The 27,162-nt window shown below is 40.0% G+C and overlaps 1 long non-coding RNA gene across 1 annotated transcript; it reads right to left on the bottom strand.

The window, feature by feature from the left end:
- Positions 1–1,278: 1,278 nt before the first annotated feature.
- Positions 1,279–25,253, bottom strand: LOC140617833 (uncharacterized). Its single transcript, XR_012017974.1, has 5 exons — positions 25,116–25,253; positions 24,252–24,458; positions 22,987–23,043; positions 22,119–22,226; positions 1,279–1,472 (listed from the first exon to the last, which is right to left on the bottom strand). It is a non-coding gene; the product is annotated as an uncharacterized lncRNA (long non-coding RNA).
- Positions 25,254–27,162: the final 1,909 nt, after the last annotated feature.

A 27,162-nucleotide genomic window follows, 5' to 3' on the forward strand; every position in this document is an offset into this window, starting at 1 on the left:
CTCTTATACAGAGGTAAAAGACCCAGAATAGCCAACATAATTTTAGAAGGGAACAAATTTGGAGGACTGATCATACCAGACTTCAAGACTTACTATAAATTTATGATAATTAAGATAGTGCAGTACTTGCAAAAGAATAGAGAAATGTTTCAGTAGGAAAAAAATAGAACTCAGAGATAGACCCATATAAATACATTCAATGGATCTTTAACAAAATAGCAAAGGCAATAAAATGGACTAAAGATAGTCTTTTCACCAAATGGTGCTGCAACAACTGGACATCCACATGAAAAAAAGAAAGAGAGAGAGAAAGAAAAAGAAATCTAGATATAAATCTCACACTCTTTGCAAAAAATAGCTCAAAATTGATCCTTGACTTAAGTAAAAAGGAAATAAAACTCTTAAAAGATAAAATAGAAGAAAATCTAGGTGATCTTGGTTATGGGTATGACTTTTTAGATATAATATCAAAGGTATATTCTATGAAAAAAATACTTGATAAGTTGAACTTCCTTAAAATCAAAAACGTCTGCTCTGCAAAAGACACTGTCAAAAGAATGAGAAAACAAACCACAGACTAGGAGAAAATATTTGCAAAACTCATGATAAAACACTGTCATGCAAATTATACATAAACTCTTAAAACTCAACAAGAGTCCTGTAATCTCTTGCACATTTTGTAGTCTGCCTGCGATTAAAGAAGACGGTGGACATGGCCCACAATCTGTCTACAACTGACCAGTAACTCCCTTCATTACACTGCTTTACTGCTTTTTGAACACACAACTGGAGGATGTGAATAAAACTTGGCATGCTTGTGAGCTCCTCGTCACTCCTGACCTTGGCCACGTATGTTCCATCACTGGTTGCAGGGCCTTTCCTTCATCAAATTTCTATTTTATAAGTAGTTCTTCAGCAGATTCATATGTTAACTAGCAGAAACTGAAAATCTTTAGTAAACTATTCACCATTGCTATCAAATGTAAGAAGGGACTGTGATCCTATATATCCAAATGCCTGATGCAAGGTACAGAAATGGCACATTAAATAATATTATGACCCCTTTTGAATAGTAAAATATTTTTAAAACCAATTTTTAAAAACAACATTGCACATAGGATCCATAGCTTCTTCTATTACTGAGAATGAATTCCATCCAAAACAACTACTGTGAACTATTTTTGCTTTAACCTTAAGCTCCTATTAACTAAAAATTATAAAGAGTTGTTTTCGTAAAGCACTTGGAATTCTGTTACTTGGTATTTTTATTTACAGTCTTCAAAGTATTTTTCTTCATTCTCTCTCTTTTTTAAAATTACATTTTGAGTGAAGATGGTTTATTACAGGGTTTTGAATCTTTTTCTTCCTTGTGGAATCTTAAGGTAGCAAAGTTGAAGTTCTGCTTTTAACATCATAAGATTTGAAGAAGTTCCACATAAGACTTTTCTGATACCTCATGTGGCATGAAATAGCTGAAAAATAGTATAGTTCACAAAGTTAATCTTATTTAATGCTATGGATGTTAGTATATCACTTACATTATTTATTGTTTTACCTTATCATTATTGTTATGAACTGAATTGTGTCCCTCCCTCCAACTTCCTATGTTGAAGCTCTAAACCCCAAGATGACTATATTTGAATATAGGATCTTTAAGAAAGTGATTATGGTTAAGATGAGGTAATGAATGAGACCCTAATCCAATAGTACTGATGTCCTTATAAGATAGCAAGAGTCACCAGGAGCATGGGCACAGAGGACACATGAGCAGATGCCCATCTCCAAGCCAGGTAGAGAGGGCTCACTAGAAGCCAATTATTCTGGTGCTTTGATCTTGGCTTTTCAGCTCCAGAACTGTGAGAAATAAATAAATTTCTGTTGTTTAATTCACACTATCTTTAGTATCCTGTTATGGCAGCTCAAGCAGACCAATTACAAATATTATTCAAACTTTTATTAACATTTGTCTGCTCAGGAAGGATGAGATGGCTGGTCATATATTAAAGTAATTTAGCTAGTAGTACCTTCTCTTTTTAAAACTTCATAATAATTATTTATCTCTTTCCTGTTAAAATACTTGAAGACACTAATTACTTTTATACATAGATGTAATGCCTCACAATTACCATTAATTAGTATAACACTTTAGTCTTAAAAAAATAAACATATACTTTAGCTAAATAACAGAATTCCAAATTTTGGAGACTTTTTCACTCTAAGTTATGCTAAAATGCCTATGTTTGGAAATAAATATTCAAATATTAAAGATCAATCTAAAGGACATGTCTTTTCCTGTTCCTGGCATTGTTTCCAATTAGATATGTGTTCCCTGTGCAATCAGATGATCATTGATCAAATAGAAGATCAGGTTGCAAAATAGAGTGGTGAAATAGACAAATTAGGCTAGTTAGACTTCAAAAATTGAGATAAGGCAAAACCAAATAGTAGATTACAGCCCAATATTGAAGTCAAAGCTAAACTATGATGCATCCTTACGCTTTGTGCCAGCACTTACTAGTAAGCCCAATTTAAACTACAAAATTCCCAAGTGGGGACTAGCCAACCAGAGGCTCAGATCTTTTGAGGAACGCGATGTCATTTTTAGAATATTTTAAATTTATGATCTGAAAAGTTTTACAGCTTTGCTGGGGTGTTTATAATCAAAAACAGACAGCATTTGAACGTTCTGTATGGAACAAGCTAGATGCGTTCCTTCACTCTCCAAGAGCTCTCTGAAGTCTTCAGCTACAGTGTACCTACTCCTAAGACCCATCAAAGCCTGTCTGAATGCCCTTAGCCATCTTGGAGGGGTCTTATCATGTCTTTGATTGAATCATATCCTTACATTTAGATTAAGTACCGTTTCATTGAAGTATCTTTCCTGGGGCACCTGGCTGGCTCAGTTGGTACAGCATGTGACTCAATCTCACAGTAGTTAGCTCGAGCCACACAAAGGGCATAGAGATTACTTAAAAAATAGATAGATGGATAGATAGATGATAGATAGATAGATAGATAGATAGATAGATAGATAGATAGATGATAGATAGACAAACAGATAAAAGAAGTATCTCTCACAAGCAACTCTCTGGGAATATAACTTGATGGGCAGTGAGGAGTATGTATTTTTGATAAGTTATACTTTGTTTTTCATTCTTCATATTTATAGTTTCTTTTGAGACTTCTTTGAACTGTGTGTTATTTAGAAGTACTTTTTAAAAATTTCCAACTATTTTAAGATTTTTCCAGCCATCTTTCTGTTATTAATTTCTAGTTTAATTCCATTGTGGTCTGAGAACATACTTCATATGATTTCTATTCTTTTAAATTTGTTAAGGTGTGATTTACGACACAGAATGTGGTCAGTTTTGGGGAAAGAGCCATGGGAGTTTGAGAAGAATGTGTATTCTGCTATTGTTGGATTGAGTATTCTATAAACGTCAAATTGATTGATAGTGCTGTTCAGATCAACTATATTCTTACTGATTTTCTGCTTGCTTTGTTTATCAATTACTGAAAGAGGGATGTTGAAGTCACTAACTATAATAGTGGATGTGTCTGTTTCTCCTTGAAGTTCTATTAGTTTTGCCTCACATAGTTTGATGCTGTATTGCTGGTGCATACACATTTAGAATTGTTACATTTTCTGGAGAATTCAGCCCTTTATTATTCTGTAATCCACCCCCCCCCCAATTTATCTCTGATAACTTTCCTTGTTCTGAAGTCAGTTTTGTCAGAAATTAATGTAGTTGCCAGTTTTCTTGTTTTAGTGTGGTATGGTATATCTTTCTCTATCCCTTTACTTTCAACCAATCCAAGTCTTTATCCTTAAAGAGGGTTTCTAGTAGACAAGGTATATTTGAGTTTGGTTTTTCGATCCACACTGACAATCTTGGTATTTTCATTTGGGTATTTAGACTACTCACATTTATTGATTATTGATATAGTTAGATTAATATCTACCATGTTTGTAACAATTTTCTGTTCAACATATTTACTCTTTGTTTCTTTTCTTTCTTCTCTTTCCTCCTTTCTCCAGTTTAAATTGAACATTTTATGATTCCATTTTGTTTCCTCTCTTAGCATACAAATTACACTTCATCAAAAAAAATTAATGGTTGTCCTACAGTTTGCAATATACATTTACAACTAATCTAAGCTCACCTTCAAATAACACTATATCAAGTTCATATGTAGTGCAGCTACCTTAGAACAACAGAGTGTTCCCAGCTCTTCCCTCTCATCCTTTCTGGCATTGTTGTCATTCTTTTCATGTATCCATATGTTACAATCACTCAATACACTGTTATTATTACTTTAAACAGTTATCTTTTAGATCAATTAAAAATAAGAAAAATAGGGGAGCACCTGGGTGGCTCAGTGTCTGCCTTTGGCTCAGGACGTGATCCTGCAGTCCTGGGATCAAGTTCCACATCAGGCTCCCCATGGGGAGCCTGCTTCTCTCTCTGCCTATGTCTCTGCCTCTCTTTCTCTCTCTGTGTCTCTCTGTGTCATGAATAAATAAATAAAATATTTTTTAAAAAAAGAATAAGAAAAATAAGAACTATACAAAACTTAAAAGCCTCTGGATAAAGCAAAGAAAATCACAACAAAATAAGGCAACCTGCAGAATGGGAGAAAATATTTGCAAATCATGTATCTGATAAGGCTCAAATATCCAAAATATATAAAGAACTTGTGCAACTTAATATGAAACAAACAATCTGATTAAAAATGGGTAGAGAATTTGAATAGACATTTTTCCAAAGAAGACATACAGATAAACAGCAGGTATATGAAACAGTGCTCAACATCACTAATCATCAGGGATATGTAGATCAAAACCACAGTGAGATATCACTTCACCTCTGTTAAAATGGTCATCATCAAAAAGAAAAGAAATAATAAGAGTTGATGAGGATGTGGAGAAAAGGGGACCCCTGTGCACAATTGGTAAGAATGTAAGGTGATGCAGCCACTATTGAAAACAGTATGGAAGACCCTTAAAATATTAAATATATAACTACCATATGATCCACAATTCCACTTCTGGTATTTATCTGGAGGGAATTAATTAACTGTTTTGAAAAATATCTGCACTCCCATGCTCACTGCAGCATTACTTAACAACAATCATGACATGGAAACAACCTAACTATCCATTGATGGATGAATGAATAAAGAAGATGTGCCATATATATATTAGTCAGTCATAAAAAGGAAGGAAATCCTGACATTTGAGAAAAATGGATGGACCTGGAGGGTATTATGCTAAGTGAAATAAGTCAGGCAGAAATAGAGAACTACTATGTGATCTCACCTATATTTGGATTCCCAAAAAATAGTTGAACTTATAGTCACAGAGAACAGACTGGTAGTTGCCAGAGGCTGGGCATAAGGGTAGGTGAAAATGGAGAAAAATGAATGAGAAATATAATCTTAAAGAATTTTACTTTCTTGTATTCTTTCTATGCTGTTCTTCCTCTCTTTATAAAGATTCAAATTTCTGATCTCTATAACTTTCTTTCTCCATGAAGAACTTTTTTTTTTCACCTAAGAGTTTTATTTTTTTTTATTGGAGTTCAATTTGCCAACATATAGCATAACTCCCAGTGCTTATCCCACCAAGTGCCCCGCTCAGTGCCCATCACCCAGTCCCCCAACCTCCCGCCCACCTCCCTTTCCACTACCCCTTGTTCGTTTCCCAGAGTTAGGAGTTGCTCATATTTTGTCACCCTCATTGATATTTTCTTTTTTTTTATTTATTTTTTATTGGTGTTCAATTTACTAACATACAGAATAACCCCCAGTGCCCGTCACCCATTCACTCCCACCCCCCCCCCGCCCTCCTCCCCTTCTACCACCCCTAGTTCATTTCCCAGAGTTAGCAGTCTTTACGAAGAAATGTGTGGGAAATATCAGAAAGGGAGACATGAAGAACTTTTTAAAACATTTCTTTCTGGACAGGTGTGCTGGCAATGAATTCCCTCCATTCTTGTTTTACTGGGAAATCTTTATTTCTCTCTCACTTTTGGAAGATAATTTGGCTGGATATACTGCTGGGGACTTACCCCAAAGATACAGATGCAATGAAATGCCGGGACACCTGCACCCCAATGTTTATAGCAGCAATGTCCACAATAGCCAAACTGTGAAAGGAGCCTCAGTGTCCATCGAAAGATGAATGGATAAAGAAGATGTGGTCTATGTATACAATGGAATAATACTCAGCCATTAGAAATGACAAATACCCACCATTTGCTTCAACGTGGATGGAACTGGAGGGTATTATGCTGAGTGAAATGAGTCGATCAGAGAAGGACAAACATTATATGGTCTCATTCATTTGGGGAATATAAATAATAGTGAAAGGGAATAGAAGGGAAGGGAGAAGGAATGGGTAGGAAATATCAGAAAGGGAGACAAACATGAAGACTCCTAACTCTGGGAAACGAACTAGGGGTGGTGGAAGGGGAGGAGAGCGGGGGCTGGGGGTGAATGGGTGACGGGCACTGAGGGGGGCACTTGACGGGATGAGCACCGAGTGTTTTCTGTATGTTGGCAAATTGAACACCAATAAAAATAAATTTATTATTAAAAAAAAGAAAAGCAGGAAAAAAATAAACTCAAATATGTGAGACACACACACAAAGAATTCTACACATTTTTCTTACAACATTTAAAATATTTCACTCCACTTTCTGCTGTCTTGCAGGGTTTCTTATAAGAAGTTGTCTGTACTTCTCCTTGTTTCTCCAGAGACAAGGTCCTTCTCACACCCCCATCTTCTCTCCAGATTTTTCATTGCTTTCTTGTAGTTTTAATATTATATACCTAAGTGTAGATTTCTTTGGTATTTATCTTGGTGTTGTCTGAGCTTCCTGCATCTCTAGTTTTGTTTGTCATTAATTTTGGAAAATTCTTTGTCATTATTACTTCCGATTTTTTATCTTCATTGTCTTTCTTCTTTTGGTATTCCAACTGTTTATATGCTACATATTTTGAAATTTCCCCACAGTTCTAGGATATCTTGTTCTGCCTTCTTTTTGCAAATATTTCAATTTTGGGAACTTTCTATTGGTCTATCTTTAACCTCTGCTTCTTTCCTTGGCTATTGTGAGTATACTGATGAGCCCATCAAAGGTTTTCTTCATTTCTATTACAGTGCTTTTTATTTGTAAGATTTCCTTTTGATTATTTTTTATAGTTTCCTTCTCTCTGCTTACATTATCCCTCTGTTCTTATGTGTTGTCTACTTTTTTCCATTACAGACTTTAACATATTAATCATAGTTATTTTTAATTCCCTGTCTAACCATTTTAAAATCTGTGTCATATCTGAGTCTGGTTCTAATGCTTCTTTTTCCTCTTCAGGCTCTGTTTTTTTTTTTTCTTGCCTTTTATGGTGGCTTGTAATACTTTATTAAAAGCCAGGCATGATGAATTGGGTAATAAGTACTGAGGTAAAACCTTTAGTGTAAGGTTTTTTGTTCATCTAAGAGTTCGGCTGTGTTTAATGTTTGTTGTAACTGTAGATGTCAGAGACTTCAAATGTCTAATGTTTTTGTTTTTGTCTCTCTTGTTGCCTTTGGGCTCCTTAAATAGAATCTCTGCCTTGAAGCTTTCTTGGCTATAATCCAGTGTTGTTAGACTAGAGTCCTATTGATGTGGTGACAAAGCATGCCATAATTGTTGGATTAAATCTCAGGCTTTTAATTGGTCTATGTTGGGGTGCTTGGGTGGCTCAATCAGTTGGACATCTAACTCTTGATTTTGGCTCAGGTCATGGTCTTGGGATCTGGGATCGAGTCCCACTTCTGGCTCCATGCTCAGTGGGGAGTCTGAGACTCTCTCTCTGCCCCTGCCTCCCCCACTAAAATAAACAAATAAATCTGCACACACACAAAAATGTTAGTAGGCCCATGTTCCTGTGCCCTGACTTTCACAAGTGTTATTTAGCTTCTCTTCCTCCCCTCATATTCTGGCAGAATTCTTCCTTTTGGGTTTTGAGAGTAAGCATTTGCTATGGAGGACTCTCTGGGCATATCTCACAAGGTTTACTTCTCCTCTCCTTCTGCCACAGCCATGAGGGATCTTTCTTGGATCTTCACCATTAAGATCCTGGTGGAGTTCCTGGAAGTAGATCCACAAGGGTGCGGTGGGTTCCCTAAGACCTTAGACTCCAGTAGTTTTTCACCTTCTAGCTAGTCCACCCTCAGCCTCCAGCAACTCATAAAAATCATCACTTAATTGTTCCTACCTATTTATGGCTCCAGTGGCTTCTGCTCCAGGTGAGAAGCTTCTCTATTTACTATCTCTCTATATTTTGGGGTGGTGGATTCCCTTCTGATCTCAAATCCTTGATGGTTCCAAGAAAATTTTGTTTATTTTCAATTTGTTCAGAATTTTTCGCACTGTAAGTATAGGATTACTTCCAAGGTCCTTACATGTTGGAGCTGAAATCAGAAGTTCTGTATCCGCATTTTTGGAGTAATTGAAAAATCTAACAACAAGGGAGTTTCTTTGTTCATATAATTGGGAAATTCAGAGGTAATCCAAGACTTATATATAGCTTGATCCATGGCTCAAAAACACCAATAAGAACACAATTTCCTTTCATTTCTCTGTTCTATCTCCTTAGTATCATCTACAATCTGAGTATCACAGCCAAAACTCCATGGCCACATTATCTCAGAGAGAAAAAACTTTCTGACTTTTCCCAGCACTGAAAAAAAAAAACTTCTTCAATTTTGATTGAGCATCTCAGGTCACATGTTCATTGTATCAGTTAACTATTGGACAGATGCTGTGTAACAACTACAGAATCTCTTGCCATTTAATATTAAGTATTACTCATGTGTTTGATGGTTGTCTAGAACTTCTGCTAATGTCATCTGGGCTCATTGACATGCTTATAGGCTGGGTAGGGGTGTACTGATGATTTAGGCTGGGATGGCCTAGGTGGCTCTACTTCAAGCTAGGGAGATTTTGCCTCACTGTCCTTGATTCTCCTAGGATCTGAGGTTAGCTGAATTCATTATTGTTATGGAAATGACAGGGGTTCAAGAGGGGAAGTGAAAACAGAAAGTTTCTTAAGACCTCTGCTTGAAACTGATCTCCTGTTAATTCTACCCACAAAGCTACTGGTCAAAGAAGTCACATGACCAAGACCACCATCAAGGGACAGGAAAGTACATTCTGCACACAATGAAGACATAACAAAGGTGTAAATACAAGTGAAAATTAAAGTCAAAAACTCAATCTATTACTCTCACAAGTAAACCAGCCACTGCTTTCATGGGAATATGAATACCCTAATTGATAAGAACCAGTTAAAACCCTACTCCTTAAAGCTACTGGTTGATTTGCACTCTATCACTTTGTTAGGGCTGCCATAATAAAGTGCCTCAGATGGGTGACTTAAACAACAGAAATTTATTTTTTTTACTTTGGCCTGTAGATGGCCATCTTCTCCCTGTGTCTTCACATGGTCTTCCCTCTGTGCATCTATGTCCTAATTTCTTCTTCTTCTTCTAAGGACTGTAGTCAAATTGAATTAAGGCCCACCCTAAGAAAAGTAACCAAAAATGTCCACTGCATGGAAGGCACTGGAGGAGCAGTATAGTGGTTGGCTGAGACCACAGATTATACCACCCAGGAACATGGCTGGGTCTGCCCTTATCACAAGATGTGAGAGCAGTATACTTCTTCCACACCAGGGGCACGCTGAGGGCTGTGTTCTACTGTGATAGGAAGTCCAAGCCCCTGACCCTCTGAGGGCTGCTGGAAGTCCCTCTCTAGTGCAAAGAATTATTTTGCCATGTATTTATGTGAGAAGATAGAAAAAGTCTACTCTGACTATTGGATAAAAATCAAAGAGAGGGAAATAACCCACTGAGAAATCTGGTGACCTTTCAACCATTTTCTTGAACAGGCCCCACTTCAAGCATGACTGGATTTTTTCTAGATGGCAGCCTCCCATTGGCATTTCTAAATGAATAAAAGTTTTCAGGTGAGTGATTGATGCTTTTTTTGTCACACCTGAGCCATTCTTTCCTAGTGAGTGAGTGGCAGTAATGCAATATTAAGTACACTCACGACTGTACTTAAGCTCAAGTTGAACAGGTCATGAGAAGTTGTCATCATGAACACTTGTGACTGAGCACAGCAATATGCATGTGTAGTCTCTACTAGAGACCACCATTAGCCATCCCTGTGTAAAGAGCCAGTGTTGGACTCACAGTCTTAGTTTGCTAGGGGAGCTCTAACAAAGTACCCACAAAGTGGGTACTAAATAACAGAAATTTCTTGTGTCATGGCTCTGGAGGCCAGAAGTCCTAAATTGAAGTATTGGCAAGGTTGCTTCCTTCTTACAATTGTGAGGAAGAATGTCCTTTGCCTCTTGCCTAGCTTCTTGTACTTTGTGGACAATCTTTGGTGTTCCTTGCCTTGTAGATATATAGCCCCAATTTCTGCCTCCATTTTTATATGTGTCCAGATTTCACTTTTTTTTATAGGGATACCAGGCATATTGGATTAGGGTCCACCCTAATGATTTCATATTAATTTAACTGGTTACATCTGCAGTTATCATATTTCTAAATAAGGTCACATTCTGAGGTGCTCAGAGTTAGCACTCTAACATATGAATGGGGAGGTACAATCGAACCCACAATAATAAGCAAGGTACCCATCAACCACATAGACCCTATTTCTTATTTAAGTAAAAAATACACAGGTATAGATTGGTAGCATCAAATCAACATGCTATGTAGCAAAATAAATATTAGGAGGAACCTGAATGATGCCACCCAGAACCTTACTTTCTTTAGTTGTGGTTTAATCAGGGAGTAAAAATTTAGAACAACTGAAACGATGTCTACTCTTTAGCAATCTTCACTGGGTATTTTTTTTCTAAACTGGACTATGAATTTGAGATTATACACTGTGGCCAGGACTTGGAAAGCCCCTACATTTTTTTGTTGACTACAGTCCTATGTGTCTTAAAAGAAAGTAGAGAGCCAACCACCTGAAGAGAAGGCCAGTCTACTTAGTCCCCAAAGTGAGCTGATGGAGTATCCAGAAAGTCCTTTTTGTGAGAAATAATAGGAATTAAGTTGAGATGCCTGAACAAGTAAATATGGGGATGTTTCTAAAGATTCAGGTTGTCTCCCAAATTCCAAGGACAGGAACGTCACAGTCCCAGGAGCAAGGGTCTGGCAATCTACAGGAAAGTCAAGAAGTCATCATTTCCCAGTTCTTGCATGTTCTTCTCTGCTCTACTTTCTCTCTTTTTGCCTTTCCATCTTTGACCCTTCTTTTCATTCTCCCCTTCTTGTCACTTCCCCCACCACATTCTCCTCTATTTTCCAAGTTTTCTCTACACTGCCTTCTTCAGGCTCTCCAATTCCTAGGTAGATAGATGATCTCTCAGTATGGCATACATAAAACTGCTAAGAAAAAAATATCAAGACATCTTTTAAGGTTCTAAAGTGAGTCTGAAAAGCAAGAGAATCCCTTTGAGTGTAGCTATTCTGTGCTGCTTATTGAGTGAATACCTATTAGAACAGCCTCGGCCAAAAGGGTAAGAAATAACGAGTGTTGGCAAGGATGTGGAGAAATGCACCCCCAGGGGTCTGAGGGGAGTCCCGCACCTCACAAAAACAGTCAGCCAAAATCAGAACAAAATGAGAGCTTGTTAATAAGAGGAGGGAAGAATGCATACTACGTAAGCACACAATCAGATCTTCCATACACACATAGCATTCAGCACCATCCAGAATGCATTCTCTTCCACCTCTCTAGTTTGCTTTTCAAGTAAAAGCTACTTCTCCAACATTATCAAAATCTCGAGGAGGTCTCTGCATCAAACACTTATTTATCTTATCCCACTGGTTTCAGACATCCATTCCCCTTGCCCATCCATATCTTCTGGTTTCTAGATCCATCATACATTACTCTTTGGATTTATCAGATTCATTTTGCTTCATCTGTACCCAAAAGAGGACAAAAACAAGGCAAAAGCAAACAAACCTGGGAAATAACAATGATTATAGGTGTGGAACTGAGGTGCAGAGAGGTGGTATAACTTGCCAAAGCCCAACAGCTAGTGAATGGCAATCCAGAAATCCAAAGCCAAATCTGCCTGACTTTAGAGCCCATGCATTTAACCACCAGGCCATACACAGTGCCTCCAGGTAGATTTTGTTCTAGCCCCTACATCGCATCTCTTGAATAACAAGCACACACACACACAAAATGTCTTCACTGAGTGACTCTTGAGAACAAAATACTTCCAGCTGTTCTAAAATTTTGAAATAGCTCTAATTAGTATAAGCATACCTCTGAGATCCAGAAGCTGGAAGTCTGCTGCCAGTTAATAATAGAATCTGCATGTGTGATATGCTACATGGAATGGGCTGCCACAGGGAGTAAAAGAAAAGAAGGAGATGTAGCTCCTGCCTTCAAAAAAAAAAATCATGGTTGCAATGAACAGTCAGAAGATCTAAAAAGAACAATAGATCCTGCCTTCCTAGGCAACTCATGAACGCAGACAAATGAAAATAAATAATATATTTCCAGGGTGAGGCAGTTGGAAAAATGTTGACTTTGCAAAAGCCTAAAAGACTTGGGTTTTGAAATAATTTTTGCCACAACAATTCACAAAACTTTGAGAACATTTATTAACCTCTCTGAGCTTTGGATTCCTCATCCATCTAGTGAATACTGTTAATGTCTTCCTCTCAAGACCTACATGAAATAGTGCATGAAAACAATCTGCAACAATGGGAACTGACTGAATATATCTTTTCTTGCTTTATATGTATGTACTGCAATTTGAGGGCTTACATCTTGTAGAAAATGTATGATCTCCATTTACATGGTTTGGATCCATATCATCCCATGATCCTGAGAAAGCCATCCTTTCTGATCTCTTTGAACATCAATCTCCTTCCTTGTTCTATTTGACAAAGTCTTACTGAGTATCTACTATGTTTTAGGCACTAGACTGAACCAGCAGAGTCATGACCAACAGAATCTTCACCCTCCAAGGGCTTATAGTACTGATCCATAGTAAGGATAATCACAGCCCCAGTAGGTGCTTAAGGACAAGGAGCACTTTGTATAATGCAATGCCTGGCACATTGTAATTCAGTTTGCTTTGCAAACACAGTCTATGAAAGATGAAAGGATGCCAAATAGATGGATAGGAGTCTGTATTAGTTTTCTAATGCTGCTATAACAAATGACCACAAACAAAGTGGCTAAACACTGGGCTAGGGCACCTGGGTGGCTAAGTTGGTTAAGTGTCTGCCTTCAGGTCAAGCCATGATCCTGGGGTCCTGAGATTGAGACCCACATTGGGCTCCTAGATCAGTGGGGAGCCTGCTTCTCCTTCTCTCTCTCTACCTGTCACTCTTCCTGCTTGTGTGCTTGTTCTCTCTCTCTCTCCCCCTCTTCTCTGTCAAATAAAATCTAAAAAATAAAAATTAAAAAAAATTTAAAAACATTGGATTAAAATCAAGGTGTGAATAGGGCTCCTTTATGGAATGATAAGGACTCAACTGTGTTCCCTCCAAATTCATATATTGAAGCCCTAACTCCCGATGTGACTGTATTTGGAGATAGACCTTTAAGAAGGCAGAGTTAAATGAGATCATAAGGGTGGGTTCCTAATCCAATAGGATTGGTGACCTGATAAGAAGAGGAAGGGAAGAAGAGATCTCTCACCTTATGCACACATGCCCAGGAAAGGCCAAATGGGGACAGAATGAAAAGACACCACCTATAAGCCAGGAACCTAACTGGCAGCCACCTTTATCTTAGGCTTCTAGGCTTCAGAACTGTGAGAAATAAATTTATGTTGTATAAGCCACTCAGTCTATGGTATTTTGTTATGGCAGCCTCAGCAGACTAATATAGGAAAAATGCTTTTTTGTTTGTTTTATTTTGTTTTGTTTTTTCCTGATTCTAGAAGTTGCCCACATTTGTGGGGTCATGGCTCTCCTCCAACTTCAACGCCAGCAATGTTGCATCTTTCTAACCACAGCTGAAAAGTTACTCTACTTTTAAGGACTTGCATGATTAGATTGAGCCCATCTGGATATAATCCAGTATAATCTCCCCATGTCAAGGTCCACAACTCTAATCACATCTGTAAAGTCCCTTTTGACATGTAAAGTAATATTCACAGTTCCTGGGTACTAGGTCATGGACACATTTGTGGGGCCATTACTCTTCCTACCTAAGGGCCCAGATGAGTCAGTTTAGACTTGAGTCAAGGACTCTGACAGAACATGCAATAAGTACATAGAAAGAGAGATTCATGCCTTCTATTTCATTTCACTTGTGTAACAATATCTCTTCTGCAGCAAACACACTCAGACAAAGAGAAGGAACACAGATGGTCTGGCCAGACATTTTCCCCCTCTAGACATGGTTGTGTAGTACATGGTCCCATAATACTTGGAGTTAGCAACTTTGGTTTGCTAGTTTCTTTTCAATGGCATATCCTTGATTCTGATCATTGACATGAGAGCATGATATCATAACTCTTCAGTTTTTAGTTCATTAACTAAAAAGCATTACTTTTGTATCCTAAGTCAGGGAGTATTCCAGGAGAAAGTGAACCCTAAGATTTTCTCTTGGCATTTATCTTCCTGTGCTCACCTGTCCCTCCACATTTTCCTCTGCCTGAACTCTCACCTTCCTCATTGAATCACCAGCAAAAGAAACCTTCAAAATTCCTGTCTTACTATTCGGAGCTCTACTTTTAAACTATTTGTTTTGTTTTGTTTTTTGTATATTTCTTATTTGTATTTTTAAACTTTTAAAACCACTTAAGTTCCAAGTTTTATTAAAAAAAAAAAAACTAAACTAAACTACTCCCAAGGGGACATTATCTTCAAAATCAACACAATGGGGGGGGGGGCAAGATGGTGGAGGAGTAGGGTCCCGAAGTCACCTGTCCCCACCAACTTACCTAGATACCTTTCAAATCATCCTGAAAACCTACAAATTCAACCTGAGAGATAAAGAGAGAACAGCTGGAACACTACAAACAGAACAGTTTGTGCTTCTAACAAGGTAGGAAGGCAGGAAAAAAATAAAAATAAAAAGTATCAAGTGGGGGAGGGGTCCCTGCAAGGAGTCAGGCTAAGGCTGCAGCGAGAGCCTCGGGGAGAGGGAAGCCCAGCCCCGGAGAAGCAGGAACTTAAAAAATCTGCACCGGATTCTTCCCAGACGGAAAGGCACTGAGCAGAGAACTCGGGCAGAACCCCAGGAGGGGCCGTGGAGCCCCAGGTCTCCCGGGGTCACTAGCAAAAGACGTACGCCCGGGGGCGAGCGCGCCGCACTCCGCGGGCTGAGCGCGGTAAAGGGCTGGAGCGCCCGGCCGGGCCCCGGGAGCAGCTCAGGAGGGGGCCCTGGGCAGAGGGGGCTGCGTGGCCCTGGATCCCAGGGCGCCGGGGGACACAGCCCAGGATCCTGTGCTCCCCCTGGAACAGGAGGAGGCGGGGAGGGCCCAGGACAGCGGGAAGCTTCTGCCACCAGGACCCCCGAGCTGTGCAGACCAGCTCCCCCAGCCCTGGAAGCATCCAGGCCAGTGCAGACTGGGAGCTGCGGTAGTTACTGCGGGAGCTGACTCCAGGGCTGGAGAGCTGGCTGCTGCCAGTGTTGTCGTTCCTCCTGGTGTCACCCTGTGCCTGGGATGGAGCGGGGCTGCCAGGGAATAGATGCCTCAAGGGCTAAATAGCTCCCACTGAGCCGTGCACCTGGCATGGGGGGGAGCAGCTCCCAAGTGTACACACCTGAGAATCGGCACAGCAGGCCCCTCCCCCAGAAGACCAGCTGGAAGGACAGGGGGCAGCAAGTTCTTGACTGAGCAATACTGGAAAGCTCCAGGGGAAGTCTAGGGATTTATGGTATATAGAACCAGAGGATACACGTCCTTTTTTTTTCTTTCTTTTCTTCCTTTTTCCAGTACAACTCATTTTTAGCCACTCTGCACTGAGCAAAATGACTAGAAAGAAGAACTCACCACAAAAGAAAGAATCAGAAACAGTACTCCCTGCCACAGATTTACAGAATTTGGATTCAATTCGATGACAGGAAGCCGTTCAGAAGCACAATTATAAAGCTACTGGTGGATCTGGAAAAAAGCATAAAGGATTCAAGAGACTTTATGACTGCAGAATCTAAATCTAATCAAGCGGAGGGCAGCCCGGGTGCTCAGCGGTTTAGTGCTGCCTTCAGTCCAGGGTGTGATCCTGGAGACCTGGGATCGAGTCCCACCTCAGGCTTCCTGCATGGAGCCTGCTTCTCCCTCTGCCTGTGTCTCTGACTCTCTCTCTCTCTCTCTCTCTCTCTCGCTCTCTGTCTCTCATAAATAAATAAATAAAATCTTTTAAAAAAATGAATCTAATCAAACCGAAATTAAAAATCAATTAAATGAGATGCAATCCAAACTGGAGATCTTAACGACGAGGGTTAAGAAGTACAAGAAAGAGTGACATAGAAGACAAGTTTATGGCAAGGATGGAAGCTGAGGAAAAAAAGAGAAAAACAATGAAAAGACCATGAGGAAAGGTAAGGGAAATAAATGACAGCCTCCCAAGGAAAAATCTACGTTTAATTGGGGTTCCAAGGGGGCGCTGAGAGGAACAGAGGACCAGAAAGCATATTTGAACAAATCATAGCTGAGAACTTCCCTAATCTGGGGAGGGAAACTGGCATTCAGATCCAGAAGATACAGAGGCTCCCCCCCCAAAAAAATAAATATAAACCATTCAACACCTCGACATTTAATAGTGAAACTTGCAAATTCCAAAGATAAAGAGAAGATCCTTAACAGCAAAACACAAGAGATCCTTAACTTATATGGGGAGAAATATTAGATTAGCAGCAGACCTCTCCACAGAGACCTGGCAGACCAGAAAGGGCTGGCAGGATATATTCAGGGTCCTAAATGAGAAGAATACGCAGCCAAGAATACTTTATCCAGCAAGGCTCTCGTTCAGAATAGAAGGAGAGATAAAGAGTTTCCAAGATAGGCAGAAACTGAAAGAATATGTGACCACCAAACCAGCTGTTTAAGAAATTCTAAGGGGGACTCCATAAAAGAGGAAGCCCAAAGAAACAATCCACAAAAACAGGGACTGAATAGGTATTACGATGACACTAAACTCATATCTTTCAATAGTAACTCTGAACATGAAAGGGCTTAATGATCCCATCAAAAGATGGAGGGTTTTGGACTCGATAAAAAAGTAAGACCCATCTATTTGCTGTCTGCAAGAGACTCATTTGAGACCTAAGGACACCTAGAGCCTGAAAATGAAAGGTTGAAGAACCATTTACCATTCAAATGGTCCTCAAAAGAAAGCAGGGGTAGCAATCCTCATATCAGATAAATTAAAGTTTATCCCAAAGACTGTAGTAAGAGATGAAGAGGGATGATCTATGAATAGATCATATTTAAAGGATCTATCCAACAAGAGGACCCAACAATCATGAATATTTATGCCCCTAGGGCAGCCGGGGTAGCTCAGCAGTTTAGCACCACCTTCAGCCCAGGGCGTGATCCTGGAGACCTGGGATCAAGTCCCATGTTGGGCTCCCAGCATGGAGCCTGCTTCTCCCTCTGCCTGCTTCTCCCTCTGCCTATGTCTCTGCCTCTCTCTCTCTCTCTCTCTCTCTCTGTGTGTGTGTGTGTGTCTCATGAATGAACAAAATCTTTAAAAAAGAATATTTATGCCCCTAATGTGGGAGCTGCCAAGTATATGAATCAATTAATAACCAAAGTAAAGACATACTTAGATAATAATACACTAATACTGGGAGACTTCAACATGGTACCTTCTGCAAAAGACCGATATTCTAAGCACAACATCCCCAAGAAGCAAGAGCTTTAAATGATACACTGGAACAGATAAATTTCACAGATATTGACAGAACTTTATATCCAAACGCAACTGAATACATTCTTCTCAAGTGCACATGGAACTTTCTCCAGAATAGACCACATACTGGGTCACAAATCAGGTAGCAACAGATACCAAAAGATTGGGATTGTCTCCTGCATAATTTCAGACCATAATGCTTTGAAACTTGAACTCAATCACATGAAGAAATTTGGAAGAAACTTGAACACGGAGAGGTTAAAGAGCAGGGTCAACCAGGAAATTAGAGAAGAATTAAAAAAGATTCATGGAAACTAATGAGAATGAAGATACAATTGTTCAAAATCTTTGGAATATAGCAAAAGCAGTCCTAAGAGGGAAATACATTGCAATACAAGCATCCCTCAAAAAACTGGAATGAAGTCAAATACACAGACTAACCTTGCACCTAAAGGAACTGGAAAAGAACAGCAAATAAAAGCTACACCCAGCATAAGAAGAGAATTAATAAAGATTTGAACAGAACTCAATGAAATAGAGACCAGAAAAACTGTAGAACAGATCAACAAAAGCAGGAGTTGATTCTTTGAAAGAATTAATAAGATAGATAAACCATTAGCCAACCTTCTTAAAAACAAAAGAGAAAACTCTAATTAATAAGATCATGAATGAGAAAGGAGAGATCACTACAGATAACAAGGAAATAAAACGATTTTAAAAACTCATTCTGAGCAGCTATACGCCAATAAATTAGGCAATCTAGAAGAAGTGGATGCATTTCTGGAAAACCACAAACTACCAAAACTGGAACAGGAAGAAATAGAACACCTGAACAGACCAATAACCAGGGAGAAAACTGAAGCAGTCCTCAAAAACCTCTCAAGACACAAAAGTCCAGGGCCAAATGGCTTCCCAGGGGAATTCTATCAAACGGTTAAAGAAGAAACAATACTATTCTTCTAAAGCTGTTCCAAAATATAGAAAGGGATGGAATGCTTCCAAACTCATTTTATGAGGCCAGCATCACCTTAATTCCAAAACCAGACAAAGAACCCACCAAAAAGGAGAATTATAGACCAATATCCCTGACGAACATGGATGTAAAAATTCTCAACAAGATACTAGCCAGTGGGATCCAACAGTACATTAAGAAGATTATTCACCATGATCAAGTGTGATTTATCCCCAGGATGCAAGGCTGGTTCAACATCCGCAAAGCAATCAACGATATGATAGATCATATCAAGAAGAGAAAAAAACAAGAACCATATGATCCTCTCAATAGATGCAGAGAAAGCATTTGACAAAATACAGCATTCATTCCTGATCAAAACTCTTCAGAGTGTAGGGATAGAGGGAACATTCCTCAACATCTTAAAAGCCATCTACGAAAAGCCCACAGCAAATATCATTCTCAATGAGGAAACACTGGGGGCCTTTCCCCTAAGATCAGGAACATGACAGGGATGTCCACTCCCACCACTGCTATTCAACATAGTACTGGAAGCCCTAGCCTCAGCAATCAGGCAACAAAAAGAAATCAAAGGCATTCAAATTGGCAAAGAAGAAGTCAAACTCTCCCTCTTTGCAGATGACATGATACTGTACATGGAAAACCCAAAAGACTCCACCCCAAGATTGCTAGAACTCATACAGCAATTCAGCAGTGTGGCAGGATACTAAAGCAATGCCCAGAAATCAGTGGCATTTCTATACACTAACAATGAGACTGAAGAAAAAGAAATTAAGGAGTCAATCCCCTTTACAATTGCACCCAAAAGCATCAGATATATAGGAATAAACCTAACCAAAGAGGTAAAGGATCTAGGCCCTAAAAACTACATAACATTTCTGAAAGAAATTGAGGAAGATCCAAAGAGACGGAAAAACAGTCCATGCTCCATGGATTGGCAGAATTAATATTGTGTGCCAGTCCATGGATTGGCAGAATTAATATTGTGAAAATGTCAATGCTACCCAGGGCAATTTACACATTCAATGCAATTCCTATCAAAATACCATAGAGTTTCTTCAGAGAGTTGGAACAAATCATCTTAAGATTTGTGTGGAATTAGGGGATCCCTGGGTGGCTCAGCGGTTTGGTGCGTGCCTTCTTCCCAGGGCATGGTCCTGGAGTCCCGGGATCAAGTCCCACATCGGGCTGTCTGCATGGAGCCTGCTCCTCCCTCTGCCTGTGTCTCTGACTCACTCTTTCTCTTTCTGTGTCTCTCATGAATAAATAAATAAAATCCTTAAAAAAAGATTTGTGTGGAATAAGAAAAGTACCTGAATAGCCGGGGGAATTTTAAAAAAGACCACCATAGCTGGGGGTATCACAATGCCAGATTTCAGGTTGTACTACAAATTGTGGTCCTCAAGACAGTGTGGTACTGGCACAAAAACAGACACATAGATCAATGGAAGAGAATAGAGAACCCAGAAATGGGCCCTCAACTGTATAGTCAACTAATATTCGACAAAGCAGGAAAGACTATCCACTGGAAAAAGGACAGTCTCTTCAATAAATGGTGCTGGGAAAATTGGACAGCCACGTGCAGAAGAATGACTCTAGACCACTCTCTTACACCAGACACAAAGATAAACTCAAAATGGATGAACGATCTAAATGTGAGACAAGAATCCATCAAAATCCTAGAGAAGAACACAAGCAACACCCTTTTTAAACTTGGCCACAGCAACTTTTTGCAAGATACATCTACGAAGGCCAGGGAAACAAAAGCAAAAATGAATTATTGGGACTTCATCAAGATAAAAAGCCTCTGCACAGCAAAAGAAACAGTCCACAAAACTAAAAGACAACGTACAGAATGAGAGAAGATATTTGCAAATGACATATCAGATCAAGGGCTAGTATCCAAGACCTATAAAGAACTTATTAAACTCAACAGCAACAGCAAAGAAACAAACAATCCAATCATGAAATGGGCAGAAGATATGAGCAGAAATTTCACAGAGGAAGACATAGACATGGCCAATATGCACATGAGAAGATGCTCTGCATCATTTGCCCTCAGGGAAATACAAATGAAAACCATAATGAGATACCACCTGACACCAGTGAGAATGGGGAAAATGAACAAGGTAGGAAACAACAAATGTTGGAGAGGATGTGGAGAAAGGGGAACCCTCTTGCACTGTTGGTGGAAATGTGAACTGGTACAGCCTCTCTGGAAAACTGTGTGGAGGTTCCTCAAAGAGTTAAAAATAGAACTACCCTACATCCAGCAATTGCCCTGCTGGGGATTTACCCCAAAGATACAGATGCAGTGAAACGCCGGGACACCTGCACCCCAACGTTTCTAGCAGCAATTCCACAATAGCCAAAGTGTGGAAGGAGCCTCGGTGTCCATTGAAAGATGAATGGATAAAGAAGCTGTGGTCTATGTATACAATGGAATATTACTCAGCCATTAGAAATGACGAATACCCACCATTTGCTTCAACGTGGATGGAACTGGAGGGTATTATGCTAAGTGAAGTAAGTCAATCGGAGAAGGACAAACATTATATGGTCTCATTCATTTGGGGAATATAAAAAATAGTGAAAGGGAATAAAGAGGAAAGGAGAAAAAATGAGGGGAAAATATCAGTGAGGGTGACAGAACATGAAAGACTCCTAACTCTGGGAAACAAACAAGGGGTGGTGGAAAGGGAAGTGGCTGTGGCATTGGGGTTACTGGGTGATGGACACTGAGGGGGGCACTTGACGGGATGAGCACTAGGATTTATGCTATATGTTGGCAAATTGAAATCTAATAAAAAAAATTTTAAATCAACACATTATATTAGTTTCCTAGGGCTGCTGTAACAAATGATGATCAAGTGGGTTGCTTTAGACAATAAACATTTATTCTCTCATGGTTCTGGAGGGTAGACATCTAAAATTGAGGTATGAGCAGGGCCATGCCTCTTCCAGGATCCAGGGAGAGTCCTTTCTTGCCTCTTCCAGTTTCTGCAGGCAACACTCCAAAGTCTCCCTCTGTTGTCATACACCATTCTCCCTGTGGCTCTGTTTTCCCTTCTTATGCAGACACCATTTATTGAATTAGTCTACATTCTAATTCATTATCACCTCATCTTAAATAATTATATCTGCAAAGACCCTATTCCCAAGTAAAGTCACATCCTGAGGTTCTGGTGAACATAAATTTGGGGGACCCCATTCAACCCAGTACACACACTCATTACAATTACTTACCTAAATTGCAGAATGACTCCCCCTGGAAGGAATTCTGTCTTTAACCCATACTAGGTGGCTCAAACTATAGCCAGTCTTGAGAATAACACTTTTCTTCATTCTTTAACCCTAAAAAAAAGTTATTTAAAGGTCTCAGCCACTCTGTAAGAAGTAGTAGAACACGATTTTACTCTTAGAGAAAATTAACACTGTGACCCTGTAAATAGGGTGTGTAAAAGTCAAATGTTCACCTGGTATTCTCTGGCATAGGGGTGGGATCACCTTTCACCTGAATGCTGTTGGGAATGAGGGGCTAAGTATTCTTTTAGGGAATGTAAAGTTGACTTCTAGCAGAACTGGGCTTACAGAATTTGTTGCTTACTCTGGATAAATGCACATATTCCCAGTATGAATTGAAACTGCTCCATAACATTGCCTGTACTTCTGAAGGTATGTATAGTTTGCTATGAGCAGGTCAGAAAGAGTGGGAATAAGGAAACCTGTTTTTACTTCACACTTAATGTGAAAATGACAATCTCTCTGGGCTGGGAGAACCCAGCATAATCTGGATGGTCCATCCAACCCCTAATATCCTAAAGCCTTGATAACACAGTGCATCTGGATACTGGTTCACTATATTCTAGTACAACTGTCTTATTACAGGCAGGCAACAAACTCACACTTTAGCACGTAGAGTGTTTATCTGGAGAGTCTTTATACTCTAAATCACTGCAAAGAGGTCTGTATTGGATGGAACGCATCACCTGGGAAGATAGGTTTTACACTGAGATGAAAAGAAAAGTGTCTTCCCTGTCTGGGGTGATGGGGTTGTTGGCGCCCTGAGGCTGAGCAGGGTAGAGGGCATTCCTACTAGGAAGAATTGACCTACCCCCCTTAAGGTTGGCAGCAGATGGGAAGGAAGGCAGGCAAACATCCAGCATCACCCCTGTCAAAAACCCAGAGATGGTAAAATTAAATCCACCAAATCAATAAATAGTATTTATTAAGAGTTAATTGTGCAAACTTGAAAAGCTGGGAGCTTTCAAGTTTAAAACCAATATGAAGCTCAGAACAGAATGTTGCAGGATAGCTTATTAAATGAAAATGAGAAAGTTGTTTAACCTTTGCATGGTCAGTTATTAAAACAGAATTTCTTTATGGTAGTGATCACCCTTTTTAGGAAGATGACTTAAGTTTCTTTATATAAGTAAATTTAATAACTCATTTTAGCTAAACCTATTTGGCAAAACTATGATTTCAACATTTATTAAAGATATTTTTTAAAGATTTTATTTATGTATTTGAGAGAGAGAGAATGAGAGCAGGGGCAGTAGGGGGGAAGGCAGAAGGAGAAGCAGACTTCCCCTGAGCAGTGAGCTGGAGACCAGACTCAATCCCAAGACCCTGAGATCATGACTTGAGCCAAAGCTGCTTAATCAACTGAGCCACCCAGGAGTCCTTATTAATGAGATTTTTTTTTCATTTTTTCATGATAGATCTGTGAAATCTAGTATGTATTTTCTGCTTACAGCACAACTCAATTTTTTTAAAATTGAGATATAGGTGACACACCATGTTACATTAGGTTCAGGTGCAACATAGTGACTCAACAAGTCTATAGACTGACTTATGCTTATTTTCTGATTATCAGAGACATTTACAATAAGTGGCCCAAGTTAAGTTGCACTTGTTTTGACAAAAAGCTAAATTAAATTTCACTTATGTGGCTTAGGTGGTTTTGTCTGCTCAAGGAATTCTAAAATCCAGTCTGTATTCTGTGCTTATCCTTAATACCCCTAACAGAGGAACTACCCTGGAGCCAGATGTCTCTAGGCATAGATACATGCAGAATTGCAATCATAAGCAATTCTGCATTGTTCATCACTCCCTAACTCTGAATGCTCATCTTATTAATCATGGTCCAGTCAGGAGATAGAAACTAAAGTGGTTCACTTCACAAGGAGACCTTAGTATAAAGAATTTGTTTACTAGGTATTGAAGAACTGAAAAGGCAAAAAGATCATGGAAGTGGCATGGAGGAACACCCACAGGAAGCAGCAAACACCCCCAGAGCTGGAGGAGCACAGGGAAGAGGCTGGAATTACTAAAATGTAAATGCTTCAAGGAGAGATCCCACAAAGGTGAAACTCATACTCCTCAGGAGGGGACATCAGGTAGGTGGCGTTCATGTCTCTGATCTTGGAGGAGTGTCCCTGTGGCGTGTGGCCAAGACCTCAGAGGAGAGGACAATGACCAACCGGTGTCCACATCTCTGAGAGGGACATGAGAAATCTGCTTCTGTGGGCATCAGGCAAACTGCCAGCTAGACACAGCTGCTATAGGAACAAACTGTTGATGGTGCTGTGGAGAGAAGGGTGGAACATTGTTGACAGGAGCAAGAAGCACATAGGGAAGAGCAACTCCTTTTCCCCCCAGCCTTGCAGTCTCCCGCTCATGCCCCTCGTGACAAAGCCTAAGAGCTGACTGGGTAGAGATGGGTCTCGGCCCAACCCACAGAGCAGACTATAGAAGGGATCTGGGACACAACAGCTTTGTGGCTGGCACAGTCCACCCCTTTAGCTACTCAGCATCCACACACAGCCCCCTGAATATATCCTGTACATCAGCTAGAGAACTCCATGTGTCCAACTAAAAATTTGCAACTACTTCGTACAACTCAGATGCTCAACCCTCTCCCTAAGATGAGGAGACCCAAAGTGTCCAGGACCACTGTACCCATTTCTAAGTAGTTTCAGACCAGGGCCTTGACAGCTACAGAGCTCAAAGTGGCCTCTGTGTGGAAACAGACTGCCTATATTCACCAACTGGCCTCTCTGATCTTGAGAGTCTTTTACACACAATTTCTAACTTTTTCGTGGTGCTTGTCTTTCAGCCTTTTATTTCATTCAAGGATCAACAGGGAAGCACTTTAGTTTAATATCCACAAAACTGACCCTCAGCCCATGTCTCCTGGTGAATGAAAATGCCAGACTGAAATTTCAAAGGCTGTGAACTCACCTCTCTTTTGGCCCATCTCTTAATAGTAACTAATTCTTTCCTAAGGTAGTCTGGGGTTCTTATGACCCTACAACCTCTGAGAGTTTCAAAAAAGTATAAGGACATGAAAGGACAAATATAAAAAGAAGTTATTGCCCAACAGTAAATCATTTTTAAAATTATGTGTACATTTTACGCCTCAAAAATTCTAAAACATTGGCTATTAAAGTGAGGCTGCAAACTGGCAACCTAAATGTTGCCATAGTCACCTCTGTTTGGTAAGCACAATGTGTTGCTTTGTTTTTAAAAAATAAATCTGAGCAGGACAGGACACATGGTCTTTAGTTTGCCATAGTTACCACAAGTCCTCAATGCCTCACTCTGGCCAATATACACTGCTTGCTGATTACCTGCTTGCAGTTTTTAGCTTGTAGTAATTAAACTCATATTGAAGTCTCTTTTCCCCCTTTGCTTAATCAAAGGACCTAATGCTCCAAGTGAGAAACATGACCAATGTCCCTCTGCTTCTAAATAACCACCTGGCTTTGGGCAGGAGGAGGGTCAAGATGTGTATCTCACTGGGCCCCCCGGGGTGGCTCAATGGTTGAATGTCTGCCTTCGGCCCAGGGCGTGATCCCGGAGTTCTGGGATTGAGTCCCACATCGGGCTCCCTGCATGGAGCCTGCTTCTCCCCCTGCCTATGTCTCTGCCTCTCTCTCTCTCTGAATGAATAAATGAAATCTCTCATGAATAAATAAAATCTTTAAAAAGAAAAAGAAGTATATCTCACTATCATCCTCATCACCACCTCTTCTCCTTCCCACAAGTCCCTGGGGGGCTCCCATTTCCACTTCCTGTCAGCCAGGACATCTTTATATCAAAGCCTGCTTCCCGGAGGGGCATCTCCCCCTCCCCTTTCACCTGGTTGTTTTTGCAAAATGTCTGCTGAATGATATACAGGGGATAGAAATAAAAATCTTACTGATTTTTTACTTTCAAAACATTATTCTTCCAGAAGCATATTTTTTAGTAGGGGATGGGGGCTGAGGGAGAGGGAGGAAAAGAATCTTAAGCAGCTCTTTGCCCAGCATGGAATCCAATGGGAGGCTAGGCGCCAGGCTTGATGTGGGACTAAATAGGGGGTTTGAACTCACAACCCTGAGATCATGACCTGAGCCTAAATCAAGAGTCAGACCCTTAACTGAGCCACCCAGGTGCTCCTCTCCCAGAAGCATATTGATGACAATGAAGCTTAGACCAAAGACTGATCATTTTACCATGGAAAGAATGATTTATTCCCATCAATATTTTTATGTTGATAAATATAGCATTTTTTAGCACAAATACAAACCCATTGACTGACTCCCTCAACCATGTAGTGCTACAGGAGACCTGTAATTATGCAGGTAATTCAGACAGTTTGCCACCCCAACAGTTGGCTGTCTTCACTTGCTCATATCTGCTCAGAGGCAGAGGCTCTGCCCGACACCAGGTACTTTGCCCACCCTCAGAACATGGGCTTTATGGGGCAGTCAGGCTAGTCAGGTCCCCAGCCTGATGGCTAGTCCCCATGTTAGGGGACCAGTACCCAGGATAGCCTACAGAGGATGTTTTAAGGTTTGAGTACATTTTCCAGGTGTTCCTAAAGCCCAGAGTGTCCAGTGGTTCTCAAGATTCACACTGGCAATACAGCTAAATAAGTGTGAGGCCCACCTGCACTTTTCTTTTTGTCACTTGTCACCACAGAAAAGGATTACCACTCTTCGGTAATTCTGAATTTCCTAGTTTTTGTTTTTCCAGTTTTCCCTGGCTACAAATTTTTAAAAATGTACCTTTCACCAAAGTCCAGCTGAGTACAGAGTTCACCTCTCTGTCCTAACTGCTGTGTGTCCTGTTGAAGCTTCATGGTGGTCATTCTGCAAATGGCTCACTCACCTAGAGAAGCAGCACTTTATGCAGCATCAGCTTCAGCCATCTGTTTCATTTCACCCAGGCCACTTGTGCCCTGAGCCTACCTTTTTTTTTTAGATTTTATTTATTCATGACAGACAGACAGACAGACACACAC

The sequence above is a fragment of the Canis lupus genome, chromosome 26, assembly GCF_048164855.1.
Source record: "Canis lupus baileyi chromosome 26, mCanLup2.hap1, whole genome shotgun sequence".
NCBI lineage: Eukaryota > Metazoa > Chordata > Mammalia > Carnivora > Canidae > Canis > Canis lupus.